A 15,623-nucleotide genomic window follows, 5' to 3' on the forward strand; every position below is an offset into this window, starting at 1 on the left:
CATTCCCTAGATTTAGGGTCACTGGATAGATTTGCAAAGACAGGGGAGCTGATGACCAACAGGAAGTGCCATATCGTGGTTAAGAGGCTCTCAGGTCTGACACACCGTCTGGATTCAAACCTCAGCGCTGCTATGTTTTGTTATTGCAAGCAAACTGCTCCCTTTCTCTGCACCTCAGTTTCCTCACCTGTAGAATGGAGATAATGATACCTATCTCACATGGTGGTTGTGAGTAATGAGCTAATTCTTACAAAAGCCCTTAGAACAAATGTTTGACAATGAGTAATTTCTCAATGACTGTTGACTATTATTGCTAATAATAATACTATTATTGCAGTGGTATTAATTTTTTTTCAGTGGGGAAAGGGATCAACGGGTGATTTTATGTGTGTGTGGGTCCTGCACACCTGAACAATATAGACTCTATATGGAAGAGTTGGTTGGTTGAGAGAAAGCATTCTTGCACTGTAAGGTGTAACCACTTTGGAAGCTCTTGTGCTAAATACACACGATTTGAGCTCTTGTGGTCAAATGGTGATGCTGTCCCCACACAGATGCCCTCCTGTGCAGACAAGTCCATTCTCTGGATACAGAGATTTTCATCCAGGATCAAAAACACGGAAACCATTTAAAACTGACCAAGCTAACTCCAGCCTTCTGGAAATTAACCCCGTCAGCGGGGTGCTGTGGGACAAGGCCCCTTTGAAAGCTTTCTCATATGATGCATTTTGTGTGCCTAAGAGATTTGGGTGGCTTTTTCTTAAACTAACTCTAAAAGATCAAGGAGTCATTTTAAAACATTTACCCCTGGATCTAGGTGGAGGCCACCGCTGTGAACTTCCTGCCCCTCGTCCTTACCTTGTCATTGACACTAACAGTGGATCTTCAGCCAGTCTTGAACTGGGGCCATGTAACTGCTCTAGGGTGGCGAAAGATTCTCTCCTTGACCAAATGCTACTCAGCCTCCTTTGGAACTCTTCTTGACCAGGCCTTGACTTTTGGGGCTTCTGTGTTCGCCTCTCCAATTTTAGCAAGAATCCTGCTAAGTCAGTTCCATCAGAATCCCCCACTCTTGATATCTGATCACTCGGGATAATCTGACCTGGTGCCTCAGCCTCCACCAGCCCCCAGGGTGATGTCTGATCACCCAGGCCTGCCCTCAGCAAGAATCCTGTCAGGTTGGTTTAGCCAGAATTCCCCTGACCCCTGAGGCTTCCTCTTTGTCATTTTCCATCCACTGACCCCCTACCCTGCTCCTTGGCTGTGTTTCCTTGCTGTATTCAGAGTTGAACACCATCTCTCTCCCCGACTACAAAACCCCATTGTAGCAGCCCTCTCTGAATGAACTGGACTTTACTGTCTTTAACTAGTGTCATGAATAACTTTTCTTTAACAGGGGCTTGAGGATTTACTCTGGGAGAGCTGAGATTGGCTGTATGTCACGGTACAAAATCCCTGGGGCAGTCAGTCAGGTGAGATCAGGGGAAGTGGCCAGGCAGTTCCAGAGAACTCTCTTAGCACTCTTTGTCTTTGTTATCTCCATGGTTGATATTTTTAGGCGCAATCACTAATTAACGGACCCATCAACAACACTGTGGCCTAAATTATCTGCATCATTTCCTTAATTGGGACTTCAGGATTAAAAGAGAAATTGAAAGAGAAAAAGTAACTTTTTTTGTTTCTTTGTTCTGTTTGTTTTGCTTTTGCTTGCTCATGCTCCCTCTTTGCTTCTAACAAGGGTGTAAGGTAGTTCATTTGTCCAGGTAGAACCCAAAGTGAAGATAAAAATGGAAAGCTTTACTCAGATATTGGGATATGGACATGCATTTCAGTGTTTGCCTTTATGAATCGAGGCAAGCTGTCGATCGACTGGATTTTTTCTTTTGCAACTAATTGTGGTGCTCCGGAAACACAGCCTAAGGCCTTCATTGAGAATGGAGCCTGTATGTGTAGGGTTGTGTATCTGTACGTAGAGAATGTGTGAGAGCACGGGCTGATGAAGCAGAAAAGTGAAATCACAGTGGTGCCCGACCGGCTGCCCCTTGCCAGGTGCTTTATTTCATTTACTCCTCGTAACAGAGGCAGGTATTATTATTATTATTTTTTTTAACATTTATTTTGAGAGAGAGAGAGAGAAACAGGCAGAGCCTGAGCAGGGATGGGGCAGAGGGAGAGGGGGACACAGAATCCGGAGCAGGCTCCAGGCTCTGAGCTGTCAGCACAGAACCCGATGCGAGGCTTGAACCCATGAACTGCGAGATCATGACCCGAGCCGAAGTTGGATGTTCAACCGACTGAGCCACCCAGGCGCCCCGAGGCAGGTATTATTACTGTTATCACATGTGTGGGGATGAGGCTGGGAAGGCGAGAGAGTCAGCCCAAGCCTCAGTACTGGGTAAGAGAAAGAATGGTGCAGGCAGAGCTCTTTTCCCTTGATGGGGGAGGAAAGGCAAGTGGAGAGCCTGGGGAGGGTGGGCGTATATCACAGAGAAGGTGCCCCGGGCACAGGGCTTATACATCCTGCAAAACTACAGAATGAGGTCTGAGCCATGGTCTAACCTTGACCCCAGTGCCCCTAACTCTCAGGTACCTCAAAGCCAGCCAGCCTTCCTCTTGTTGCCTGATGGAGGCCTGCCCACCTTGATGCTGGAATCCGGGTCTTCTGCATCTGGAATGGGGCTGCCATGGTGTTGGTAGAGAGGTCCTGAGCAAGCAGGTCAGTCTGTGTCCTGAGCTGGGTCACCAGGGGGAGGGTGTCAGGGACAAGGGGTGAGCAGGGCAGGAGGGTCTGTTCTGCCTGGGGCTGACTGTGCCCAGCAGCTCTACAGCTGCCCCGTGCCCATCTGCCTCGCTTCCTGTGCATCCTCCAGGAAGACGGCAGCTCAGACCCTTGGCTGCAGCGATCCCCTCTCCTTTGCCTGTCAGTCACCAGGGCTCGGCAAGAGTCCTCCGGAGGTAGCAGTGACAACAATGACAATGCAGCTTTCATGTTCCTCAGAGGAGACCCTGTGGGAGGGAAGCCCCTTTCTTTCCCTCCAGCCCACATCCCCCTTCCCAGGGCCATACGTTGTTGCTGGCTGCCTGGGAGGGGAGGCCTGGAAGCTTCCTCCTGCCAGCTACTTCCCGGGAATGGGAACCTCTGCAGAACCTTCCTGCCCCAGCACTCCTGAGCAAAGAGCCAAGGCAGGGTAAGCCTGTGCATAGAGGGCCTCAATTTCAGATCAGATTCACAAATTTAATTTCCTATTCCTTAATTTAATTCAGCATTTTAGTTTTGTTTTTATTATTTACATGGGTTCCCTTTAATGATTCCAAATTGCTGCTGCCCCTCTAGCAGTATTTTGTCGTAGGTTAACTTCTTGAAAACTGATCAGCGTTGGAGTTTATTCCGCGCTGGGTTTAGTTATTTTCTGAAACGAAGCACAATTAAATTAGAATAATGAACATGCTCTTTAAAGGATTAATTCATAATGAGCAGGCCATGTGCTACAGCTCACAGAAGAAAGGGCACGAGGACCGAAAGCTGTTTTTTCTGCCTAAATATGAAAAGTACATTCTGCAGAGCAGAACAAATCAGCTAATGACATCCAGAGCGCTGGCCAGCCCCAGAGCGGCACGGAGCTGGCATCTGGAGTTAGCGCGATCCCCACCAACACTGCTGCCTACCTTCCCTCCCCGAGAAGCCTGGCAGCTGGTGACTTTGCCTGGCTCCTGGCTCCTGGCTCCTGGCTCCGCAGCACAGCTTATAGAGGCCGCCGTGCGCCCCCTCAGTTCTACCCCAGGAAGCCCCAAATTCTACAGCCTGTAGCTTCTCAAGCTTCATCCTCAGAACTTCCCAGAGCCCATTCATTCATTCATTCATTCATTGAAGGAATGTTTTACTGAGCTCCTGCTATGTATCAGGCATCCATGGATACACCCTCGGGATACAGGTAGGAGTGTGGATGGTGAGTTGAGGAAGGGCAAGGCCAACAGGGCCTGAAAAGAGAAAGACTCAGGGCAGTGAGGGGGACAAGATCCTTCAGGGCCTTGGCTTCTTCTCTGAATGAATGGGTAGTCACGGCAGGGATTTGAGCAGAAGTAGTATATGGTCCAATTTACATAAAACGATCTCTGACTGCTGGCTGATAAAAGATTTTCTGGCCTGAGGTGGGTGAGGTGGATAGTAGCTGGCAGACCTGTCAGGAAGCTAACAGCTTAGGCCTCTAAAACTCTAGCCTCAGTTTCTCCAGACGCCCCCGAAATGCCGAGCCCGGGCTTTACTGCCAGCCCTGGAGGTTTAGAGTCTGTGGAAACTCCTGCCTCCCCGAAGAAGTGGTTTTCAAGCAGCTGTGAGGCATGTTCAAGGGCATCATACCTCCCCGGCCCCAGAAGACCCCTCTACAGCCTCTCCCCAGCCCTCCCACTGATCCTTGGGTCAAAAAGCCCAGAAGAAAGGGGACTTTTAGGCAGGAGACAGCCCTACCTTGTCCCTTTGGTTGTCTCAGGCTCCTCGGAGAGGGAGACACCCTCTCAGCCAGGTAACTGACAAAGTGACATCAGAAGGCCTCTACTGTGCAGCTGCCACAGGAACAGGGGACAGATCAAAGCAGGAGAGGACCCACATCTGCGGGAACCAAAGCAAGGAAGAAGTACAAACAAACCGAATGAATAAATAAGCAGATGAATGATTGATGGGGGAGGGGGGTGAAATGATGAATGAGTAAATGAATGATTGATGAACAGACAAGTGTATGGCCAGCTCCACCACTCTGCTCTTTTGCTGTGTTGTCTCCTGGGAACCGCAGAGTACAGATCCTCCCGTGGCCCTCGACCCTAGGATTCCCCACTGGAGTCGGGACCCCACTGCTTTTGACCCCAGAGGCGGAAGTAGCTTTGGCTTGGGAGTAGAGGCCTGTGGCTGCAGGGGTGGGCAGCCTGTAGGTTCTGAGCGAGGAGAGCTCTGAGGATCTCAGACAAGGGGAAGGGGAGGGGGAAGAAGTTATTTTGAAATGTAGGTTTTATTATTTCAGGTATGGTGAGGCCGACAGATCAGCAGATGATTGCCATTGAAAAGACAGTTTGTTATACACGTGGATCCGAAGGGAAGGGGACCTGCCATGGCAGGGGCCACGCAGGGAAGCACGAGGATTGGTCAGGAGGCAGAGGGAGTAAGGGGAAATGTGGTCAAGAGCCATCGTTGTGATTTCCACAGGAGGGAACAGGCAGGCAGGGTAAGCAGACTTAGGAATGGCTCCTTTGAATAATGTCAGCAGGTTCTGGGGCATAGGGGCCCTACCCAGTCCCTGGCCCTGGGAGATTGCGGGGCGGGGGGGGGGGGGGGATATTGGTTTGGAGTGTGAGAGCTCAAGAAAGGAGGTGGTTGGGGCTATGGGCTCGGGATTGGTTGGTTTGTGTATGAGCAGTGTGCTGGAAGGTGCGTTTTTTACTGTCTCTGGGAACGGTTAACCCTGGCAGGGGAGGTCTTTCCAGTGCCAGCAAGGCCACGTCAAAGCACCAGAAATACAGCAAATGAAAAGGCTTAATACGGGGGGAAGAGGACAGATTTGTTTTTTTCCTTTCCTAGTCCCACACCAGACTAGCATTCTGCAGATGCCGGGCCTTGGATTAGTCTCATTCTAGGGCTTGTGAGGCTAGAGAAGTCCATTTCAACTGAGCGTGTGACTGTATCAGCTCAACAGGCAGAAAGAGTTCAGTGACTGAGATTTCCAGAAACTTCTCTCAATGAGGCAGGCCAATGATAACTTCAGCTCAGGCCCAGAAATTTCCTCCCCTGCACTGGCATCAAGGACACTGGATGTGCCCCCACTTCCAGAAGGTTTTGTCTCCCCGTGTGGCGAGATCCTGCTGCCCTGAGGGCAGAAGGGCCCTATTCAAGGAAGCAGTGCGTGGAGACCCTGGGTCTTACAGGCCCGCTCAATTGGAGAAGGGACTTGCCCAGGGATTCCCATGGAATCTGGACTGTGGGTTTGGGGTCAAAAGACCACTCAAAAGAGTACAGGTGTATGCCCCACTTTATTTTCTGAACTTTAATAGATAGTCATAATAAAAATGACTCCCATTTATTGAAAGCTTACTAAGGGTTAGATCTCAGGCGAAAAGCTTTGTATTATGTCATTTAATTCTCTCATCAACCTCAGGATGTAAGTATGTTTACTCTCATTTTGCAGAGGAAACTGAGGCCTAGAGAAAGGCTAAAGAACTTGCTGGTAAGCGGGGAGCCAGAATTGCGCCCAGATGGATCACGGCCACTGGGAATTGAAAACTGAAGAGTTGTTTCCTGGAGGCCCCTTCCAACAATCCTGCTGATCTTTCACTCCCCTGGCCCCCTGGTTCTTAACCCTTTAAGGGCTGCAGAGCCCTCTAAGCGTGTGAGGAGTGGAGAAAGTTGTCCTGCATTTTGCACAAGTATATTTCCCAGGCAATTTCAGGTGTCCACGGGCCCTCCAGAAGCTCAGGAACCCTGCTTTTGGCATTGGTTTGCTGCAGTGACTTTTTTTCCCCTCAAAACCCCCAGGGCATAGGGCAACCCTCAGGGCCCTGAAATCACCCCGGTGGGGAATGGAGGCAGGCAGGACAGGTTAATCAATGAAAGCCCCCTACACGCTCCTTCCATAATTGCATTCCTGCCTTCTCACCCTAACAGCCAGCACTTAGGGTAATTGCATTCCAATAAGGCTCCCAGGCCTCCGGGGCCTGCCCTGGAACCTGTTGACAAGCCATCTGCTTCCAGAGGGGTTCTGCAGACCAAGACAGCCTTTTAAAATTCTTCTCTGTTGTGTTTGCTACAAGAGAGACAAAGGACGCTGTAACAGATCTTGTCCAAATCCCACTTTCTTAACCCACCCACATCAGCCCTGGAGCCAAGGACGCTTCCTGTGTCCTGAGCTGTCTTGCAGATGTCAAAACAGCAGCACCTGTTCCTTCAAGTGGGTGACCTTTAGAGACACCTGGCTTTGAGGCAAGGTGGCCAGTACCAGAAGGCTGGGCAGAACCCGCCTGGGCTTGGGCCCTCCCTCGAGGCTGGCTATTGCGCTGGGCCCCTCCCCCAGCTTCACTCATTTATTCATAAGATTTACTGGAACCGCCCTCAAAGGGCTCCCGCTCTTTGCGAAGAAAACCCACGATACGAAGAAGTAGGAAAATCCCCCGAGAAACAGGGATGTTTCATGAATCCGGAGAGTCTTATTTCCAGAAATATAACTTCCTCGAAAGAAGGTCCATGCGTTCTCCAGGCACAATGAAGTCTATGCAATTAACAGAAAAAGTGCAGGGTTCAGGGTGATTTGAGTTTCACTGTTTCCCAAATAGAGACGACTCCTCTGCTCACCCCCACCAAAGGAATGAGGTATAAATGGAGAGGTCTGGTGTTTGTTATATGACTTACAGATGCCCCTTCCCCCACCACAGCCTCTGACGCTTCTTTCCTGTGAAGAAAACTCTCCTCTGGGGGCTCCTCTTCCCCGAGTTTGAGTCCCAAGAAGCCCCCCGGCAAACCCGGCTCCCTTGTGCTACATCCTCAGGGCTGAGAGTTGATTCCCTCATCTCTGCTGAGGCCTTCAGGCTCTTGCTCGGGGGAAATGGATTGTTTCAGGAAGGAAACGTTGTTGCTGCAGGAGGGAGGGGAGACCCCAGTGTTCTTGGGTGGTTAATCCCCTCTCCAACATTATAATCCCTGCAGCTGACATGTGGTTGGTTTGGCAGAAGAGGGTCAACTCTTCAGTATGCAGGCCGGTGTTTGAATCCTGGTGCTGCCGGTCATGAGCTGTGTGACATTAAGCCAGTCATTTTACCACCGGGTATTTGTCTTCTCCTCTGGGGGTGGGGGTGAGGGGGGGGGGTGGGGGAGAGTAAGATTTACCTTCTAGGTTGAAATTGAAGAGGTAACATGCCACCTGTGCCTAGGTTTGATCCGCGATTTCCTTTCTTTGTCTCCCCACAGGAAGGCACAAACTTCTAAAGCATTCTGCAGATGTTAGAAGGTACTATTGGGTTGTTGTCTATCAATGCTCTTGGGCCAACCCTTTCTCCTACCCTTTACCCCCCACCCACCCCATTTCATTCTTCCTTTATCCTGATCTCTCCTTCCACCTAGAGCCTGAACTCTCAACTATTGCTTCAGGCTTTCCCCACAGGATTTGGTTCTCGTGGACAGGCTTGGCATCCCCCCTCCTCCCTCGCCCGTGGTTCACAGCAGAGGCCACTGTAGCATCACAAATGGGCACACCCATGGTCAGGCCGATGTGTCCATTCCTGCCTCTTCTGGCTTAACACCAGGGTCCTTATATTCAAGTCTATAGGTCTTCTACGCACACCTGCTATGGGTGGTGAGACTTTTCATGGCAGAGACTGGATCCTAAATGGGCAACCAGCCTCCTGGGGGTGAGCAGGGGCTCATAGGACCGTGTGATGCACACCCTCCTATTTTTTTTTTTAATTTTTTTTTCAACGTTTATTTATTTTTGGGACAGAGAGAGACAGAGCATGAACGGGGGAGGGGCAGAGAGAGAGGGAGACACAGAATCGGAAACAGGCTCCAGGCTCTGAGCCATCAGCCCAGAGCCCGACACAGGGCTCGAACTCACGGACCGCGAGATCGTGACCTGGCTGAAGTCGGACGCTTAACCGACTGCACCACCCAGGCGCCCCTGCACACCCTCCTATTCAAGGCCGTGCCCACTCCCGTCACGTCACTGTGACCACCGTCCTTGCCAGTATCATCACCGTCATGCTCACCCTGGCCATGGGCACCCAGCACCCCAATCAGGACCATCTGAGCCTCAGGGAACTAACACCTTAAGACACAAAGAGCCTCAAAGAGGACCCCACACTCGGACCCACTATTTTTAGGTGTTTTGCTTGCTTACAGGTTAAGTGTTTTAAATGGAATCTTGAAAATGCCAAGTTATTGGGAGGGTGGGGGGGATGTGGGTAGGGAAAGGGTCAGAAGAGGCCAGGGGAGATTAGGGATTTAATTAAACTGCCTGTTTGGGTAAGGACTTTTAGGTGCAAAGCTGCTTTGCATGATAATGGCAGTTTATCTGAATTCCATTCTACAGAAGGAAGCTCTTTTACACTTAATTACTGTGGCCGGTAAACCTGGCTTCTCCTTAATGCCCCTCCCCAGGGTAAGCTGGACGCCTTCCCTCACAGCTTCAGCCCTGCTGGCCACTGCCAGGGACAGATCTCTCATCACGTGTCATCTGTCCCAGTGTGAGGCCTGTCCATGCACCTCGCAGTACCTAGGTGGGTGGAGGGCCTTTGGGATGACTCAGCAAAGTCAGGTCTGGTTCTGGGGTGACCCGCAAGCGTCCCCATAGGGCTCCACAGCCAGCCAGGGTGGCAGAGAATGGGTCTGGGATCAGACTGCTGGACCTGGGCTGGGATTTCTGCTCCTAGAACCCCCGAACAACCACCTGGTACACTCCTGCTCCTAAACAGCAACCCTAGGCTGGCAGATACGTGGTGGCTAAGAGTGCTGGGTCGGGCGGGGGTGGGCTGGGTCTGGACCAGAGGGAGACTCCCTAGCTAACTTGTCAGGGCAGCCGGAAGGTGGAGGGGCCACGTCTTAGCATTTGGTGGTGGTGGTCTCTTTCCAGTCTCTTTCAGTGAGCAGTCAGGACAAAGGGAGAGGAAGATGGAAAGGTTGGGGGGTGTGGGAGGGGAAGTCAGAGAGCCCTAATACTGAGAGCAGGAAGCCACAGGGAGATGGGCCCCAGCATTTAGAGACTCGAGACACTGGGGCAGGCTAGGGAAGGGTTAAGGGGTTTGGGAGCTCCTGTTTCCAATCACTTGTCAGCCAGCTCAGCTCTCATCCTTATCAGCAGGGATAGGGCCATCCAGGGAGAGGCTCCGGAGAGCTTTCCAAGCTCTTCCCAGACTCCAAGCTCTCGGCATTCTTACTACCTTCTACGGGCTTCCCCCCCCCCCCCCCCCCCCCCCCCCCCCCCGCTCAGTCCAGGGGGAGCACAGTGGGTGGAGGCTGGGAACCCAAACACATTTAATGGAGTAGAGTGTGAGTTACTAAATACAGCGCTGGGGTGGCGGGGGGCTGCAGAATCTCAGCAGTAAACCTTCCCAGTCAAGCTGCCTCTCCCTCCCCCCCCCCCTCAACTTAAAGCCAGATTAGTGCAGGCTGTCTTTACTCCTATTTAACTCACCATTTGGCTAAAACCCTTCAGTGGTTTTCCCGTTTGCAGTTACCACTGACTCAGAAATCTCCATTGTATATTTATGGAGTGACTTATGGAATTTAAGTAGAGGAGCTCTCATTTTGGGTAAAATTCATCTTGGCAGATTTGACCTCTGCTAGCCTTTGGAAAGGGGTACAGCTTTTCCTTGTTGCCATCTTAACTATTTACTAATTGTCCCCATTTCAGCCGTTAAAAAAATTGCACGAGCCTGATTTCTACATCTATCACTGAAGATATTGAAAGACGTTGCCTGAGAGAGGGCTGAGGGCAGAACCCTTGGTCACGCCGTGATAGATTGTCCTCTAGAACTGGACATCAACCCGTAGTCAGTAACCTTTGGGCATGGCTATTAAACCAGCTACTAATATCCCATATTGTGCTTCTCTAATTTGTAATCCACCAATGCATCCAGAAGACTGCCATGAGAAAAGATGCGTGCCTTTCTGAAATCCAATGTACTTGGGCCCCCAAATTAGCCTGATTTGCCGTTCTAGCGTCCCTGCTAATGAAGGAAGTCAGGTTTGTGTGATATTTTGCAGTAGGACAGGAGATATGTCGTGAATGCATCTGTAAGCGGCATAAATACAGTTTCATAAGGAGCAAGAGTTGCTTGTCAGGAAGAACTGGTATGTGCTTCAGACACGCCAGGGAGCAGAGCCTGTAAAAGAGAACTGACCCAGGGAAGAAATGGGGGGGGGGGGGTGGGTGGTGGCGTCTAAAGGGAATTTGAGTTGATCACAAGCAGTGACTAGAGTAGCAGTTCCTGTGATTTGGGGGGTCCTGGACTGCAAGAATAGATCTTGGGCTAGAACCAAGATTTCCCCCTGGAAAACTAGTCACAAAGGCCTTTGTTTTTCTGGATCTAGAAACTCCAGGAAGGTTCTGAACACCCCAGGCTGTTTGAGCCTCCATGGCTGCTACCAGTGCCGTTCCCTCTGGAATTCCTCTTCTGACGCCGCCTGGTGAACATCTACTCGTCCTTCATTTCCGCTGTAAGTCTTACGTCTTCTAACTAGCCTTGCCTGCCACCTCTTCACCTCTAATTCCAGACTTTCTAGGTAGAACTCACTACCTTTCCCACTGTGACCGTTTGTCCTCTGTCTAGATGTATTGTGCACAGTTAAGAACGCAGACTCTGAAGTCCAGTGGAGTCATACTTCAGTTCTGACATGGCTTCTTATTTTCACCTCTCCAAGTCCCAGTTTCCTCATCTGTAATGTTGAGACAAGAATACTCAGTAGGACTGGCATCCTCATGGCATCAGTAGATCGTGAACACAAAGGACTGGATTAGGTATCTGTTGCTGCATAACAAATGATGCCAAATTTAGTGGCTTAAACCAACAGTAAACATTGTCTCTCGAGGTTTCTGTGGGTCAGGAATTTATGAATGGTTTAGCTGAGTGGGTCTGGCTGGAGGTTTTTTCATGAGGTTACGGTAATCTGAAGGCTTGTCTGAAACTGGGGGCTGTGCTTCTTGGATGGCTGAATCACACAGCTGTTGGCAAAAGGTCTCAGTCCCTCACTGGTTATTGGTGGGAGCCCTCGGTTCTTCTCCATGTGGACCTCACCATAGGGCTTCCTGAGTGTCTTCGCTACATGGAAGCTGGGGATCCTTAAGGAGACTGATTCAAGAGAGAGCAAGGTGGAAGCTGCAATATCATTTATGGCCTAGCTTCAGAAGTCACACACCATTTTCCCCACAAATTCTATTAGTATCAGCCCTAAGCAATGTTGAAGGGGACTACATAAGTACATGAACACCACGAGGTGAGGATCATTGGGGAACATCTTGGAGGCTATTAGCCCAATGTTTATCAAAGGTGTATCCTATCCTGGGGCACCTGGGTGGCTCAGTCGGTTGTGTCCAACTCTTGGTTTCGGCTCCGGTCATGATCTCACAGCTCACGAGTTCGATCCCCGCATCAAGCTCTGTGCTGATAGCACAGAGCCTGCTTGGGATTCTCTACCTCCCTCTCTCTCTCTGCCCGCCCCCCTCTCAAAAATAAATAAAGAAACATTAAAAAAAAAGCATATCGTATCATAAGGTAGAAACAAACCAAGTGCCCACTGACAGATGAATGGATAAAGAAAATGTGGTGTATACAATAGAATAGTATTCAGCCTTAAGCTAAAAAAAAAAAAAAAAAAAAAAAAGGAAAATCTTGCTATTTGCAACAACATGGATGAGCCTGGAGGACACCATGCTAAGTGAAATAAGCCAGGCATAGACAAATATTGCACGATCTCACTTATACATAGAACCTAAAAAAGGAAAAAGTCAACTGCATAGTAACAAAGTAGAATGCTGGTTACCAGAGTCTGGAGGAGGGGGGTAGGGGAAAAGAGGGGATATTGATCAATGGGTACAACTTTCAGGTACAAGATGAATAAGTTCTGGAAACCTAATGTAGAGCATGGTGACTTATAGTTAATAATAATGCATTATATACTTGACATTTGCTAAGAGTAAAACTAAGTGTTCTCACTATGTACAAAAAAATGGTAACTATGGTAACTATGGGAGGTGATGGATATATTAACTAGTTTGTGGTAATCACCTCACAATGTATACATATGTCAAAACATCACATTGTACACTTTATTTTTTAATTAACTATTTTTAAAGTTTATTTTTTTTTAAGACTTAAAACATTTTTTTTTAGTGTTTATTTATTTTTGAGGGAGACAGACAGAGCATGAGCGGGGGAGAGGCAGAGAGAGAGGGAGACACAGAATCGGAAGCAGGCTCCAGGCTCCAAGCTGTCAGCTTAGAGCAGGACATGGGGCTCAAACTCACCAACCGTGAGATCATGACCTGAGCCGAAGTCAGATGCTTAACCAAATGAGCCACCCAGGCACCCCAAGAAAGTTTATTTATTTTGAGAGGGAGGGAGCGTGCAAGCAAGCAGGGGAGGGGCAGAGAGAGCAGGAGAGAGAGAGAATCCCAAGCAGGATCTGCACTGTCAGGGCGGAGCCCAATGTGGGGCTCGAACTCACGTACCATGAGATTATGACCTCCGGACTAAGTCAGATGTTTAGCCGACTGAGCCACTCAGGTATCCCCACATTGTATACTTTAAATATATTCAATTTTGGGGGCTCCTGGGTGGCTCAGTCAGTTGGGTGCCCGACTTCGGCTCAGGTCATGATCTCACACTTTGTGAGTTCGAGCCCCGTGTCGGGCTCTTTGCTGACAGTTCGGAGCCTGGAGCCTGCTTTGGATTCTGTGTCTCCTTCTCTCTCTGCCCCTCCCCAACTTGTGCTGTGCGTCTCTATGTCTCTCAAAAAATAAATAAATGCAAAAAAAAAAATTAAAAAATAAATATATTCAATTTTTACTTGTCAAAAAATAAACAATATTTTTAAAAGCCATATTAGAAGGGCTCGATAAATAGTAGCTGCTATTACTCACACTCTGTATTCTCTACTAGAAAGTTAACCCCTTGAGCATAGTGACTCTGTCTTGGCTATTTGTATCCCAAGTGCCTGTGTCAAGCATATTGGTAGGGACATACTAAATGTTGGTGGAGAATACCTGAATAAAGCCTTGGAGAGGGTGAGTCTAGCGGCAAGTTCAGAGTGATTGGAAGTTACACCCGGATGTTAAGTAGAATTCTGTAACTCAGTCGCGTATCTGGAATTACCAACCTGTATAGAATTAATAATAACTGAGAGTTCCTTCCATTTTTTGCTGTTTGAGTACCAAAGACATTTGGTACTTAAACAGCAGGCAGGACAGGTGATACTCTTATGATTCCCTTTGGAAAAGACACTCCAAGCAGGAATTTGGTGTGGAGCAATGGTCCCAACCCCACTGATTTAAAGAGTGAACCTACTGCTGTTTAATTCCCCAGACTGAGTCACACATGGCAACCTCTTGATACATTTGTCATACTCAAATTCCTATCTTGATGACTCCTGTGTCCCTCTACCAGACTGAACAATCTCCCTTTCTAGAAGACTCTGATGCACATTTATTAGAGTTAATTAAAAGGTGCACAGAGAGTTTCATGTCAGAGACCTGCCTGGCTACTCCTGCCCTCTGGAGCAGGAGAGGATCTAACTCTACCAGGTAATCGATACTCTGGGCAATATTGAGTTTCCAGACATCCAGCTGAAATTGTAAGCCTTGCCCCTACTGCCTCGGCTTGAAAGTTCACTGATTGTCTCTTTCCCACAGACGGAGCCCTCTGTCCCTGCCGGTGCTATGCTTATTTGCCCATTTTCCCAACAAGAAGCCATTCCCATGGGGCTGCACCTTCAGGAGCTCAGAGACAATGACCTGTGAATGAGCAGGTGTCCTCTCAGAGATTTCCCATGTAGATCACATTCCAACTTGTCAGAGGTCCCATTTCTCCCCAGTTCCTTGAACTCTCAGACGAGTGGCTTTAATTGGTTCTTTCTCTCTTTCTTTTGGTTAAGGAGAGTATGGCAAGAAGAGGGAAAATGTGTTTCTATTGGAACGGAAAGAGCTTGGTTGCACTGATCAATATTTTGCCTTTTGGTAATAATAATAATAATAATAATAATAATAATAATAGATCAGGACATGAAAATTGTAGATGGGACATACCATGGAAGAGAGATGATATCTGAATTGTATCTTAAACCGAATCAGGTCACCATATAGGACTTTGAAAGGAAATTAAAAATGCTTATTGATTGAGATAAAAAAAATTAACATATTTGAATCTGATATTATTTATCAAGACCCATTGTAATCCAAAGTAACTGGACTCTGGAATGTCCCCCCATCTTGAGTGAGCTTCTTTTACAGTATTTATTTCACTTTCCATTAGTATTTAACGAGAAAGAACATTTTTGGTAGAGATAGCATTGGGAAACATGGCCAGTTCAAGAGCTGGGGACTTGTGTATCTGAGGAATTCTTTGGGTGTAGGATCAAGGCGATGTGACTCTGTTGGTTTTCAAATTCTCCCTCTGCATATCTGTGGAAAGAATTGTGTCATTCCTGGTAGAAAATCCAGCCAAAGTATTCCCTTGGAGATAAAAACACAAAATAAGAGTTAAGAAACATTTTTTGGGGGGAGTCAAAAGAATGTTAATGAGACAGTTGATACAAAGAAGTTGAAAATAAAATAAATACTTATGACCAGTTGACAAGTTTGAAAAAAAAAAAAGAAAATATTGAGATTTCAGAGGGGAAGCAGGGATGGGGCAGAAAGAACTCAATAAGGGGACAATGTGGAACCAAACTGAGGAAGCAGGACTTTTTTAAAAATATATTTTTTAATGTTTTTATTTATTTTTGAGAGCGAGAGAGAGAGAGAGTGAGGCAGGGGCAGAGAGAGAGAAGGAGACACAGTCTGAAGCAGGCTCCAGGCTCTGAGCTGTCAGCACACAGCCTACGGCGAGACTCAGACTCATGAATGGTGAGATCGTGACCTGAGCCAGTCAGACGCTTAACC

The 15,623-nt window shown here is 48.3% G+C and overlaps 1 long non-coding RNA gene across 1 annotated transcript in view; it reads left to right on the forward strand.

Moving 5' to 3' along the window:
• Positions 1–7,893: 7,893 nt before the first annotated feature.
• The window catches only part of LOC122497231, a 90,127-nt gene continuing 82,397 nt past the window's right edge, over positions 7,894–15,623 (forward strand). Inside the window, exons 1-2 of the long non-coding RNA XR_006301059.1 lie at positions 7,894–7,982; positions 11,060–11,185. This is a non-coding gene — a long non-coding RNA (uncharacterized LOC122497231). The remainder of the gene's footprint in view (positions 7,983–11,059; positions 11,186–15,623) is intronic.

The sequence above is a fragment of the Prionailurus bengalensis genome, chromosome A3 (genome assembly GCF_016509475.1).
Source record: "Prionailurus bengalensis isolate Pbe53 chromosome A3, Fcat_Pben_1.1_paternal_pri, whole genome shotgun sequence".
Classification (NCBI taxonomy): Eukaryota; Metazoa; Chordata; class Mammalia; order Carnivora; family Felidae; genus Prionailurus; species Prionailurus bengalensis.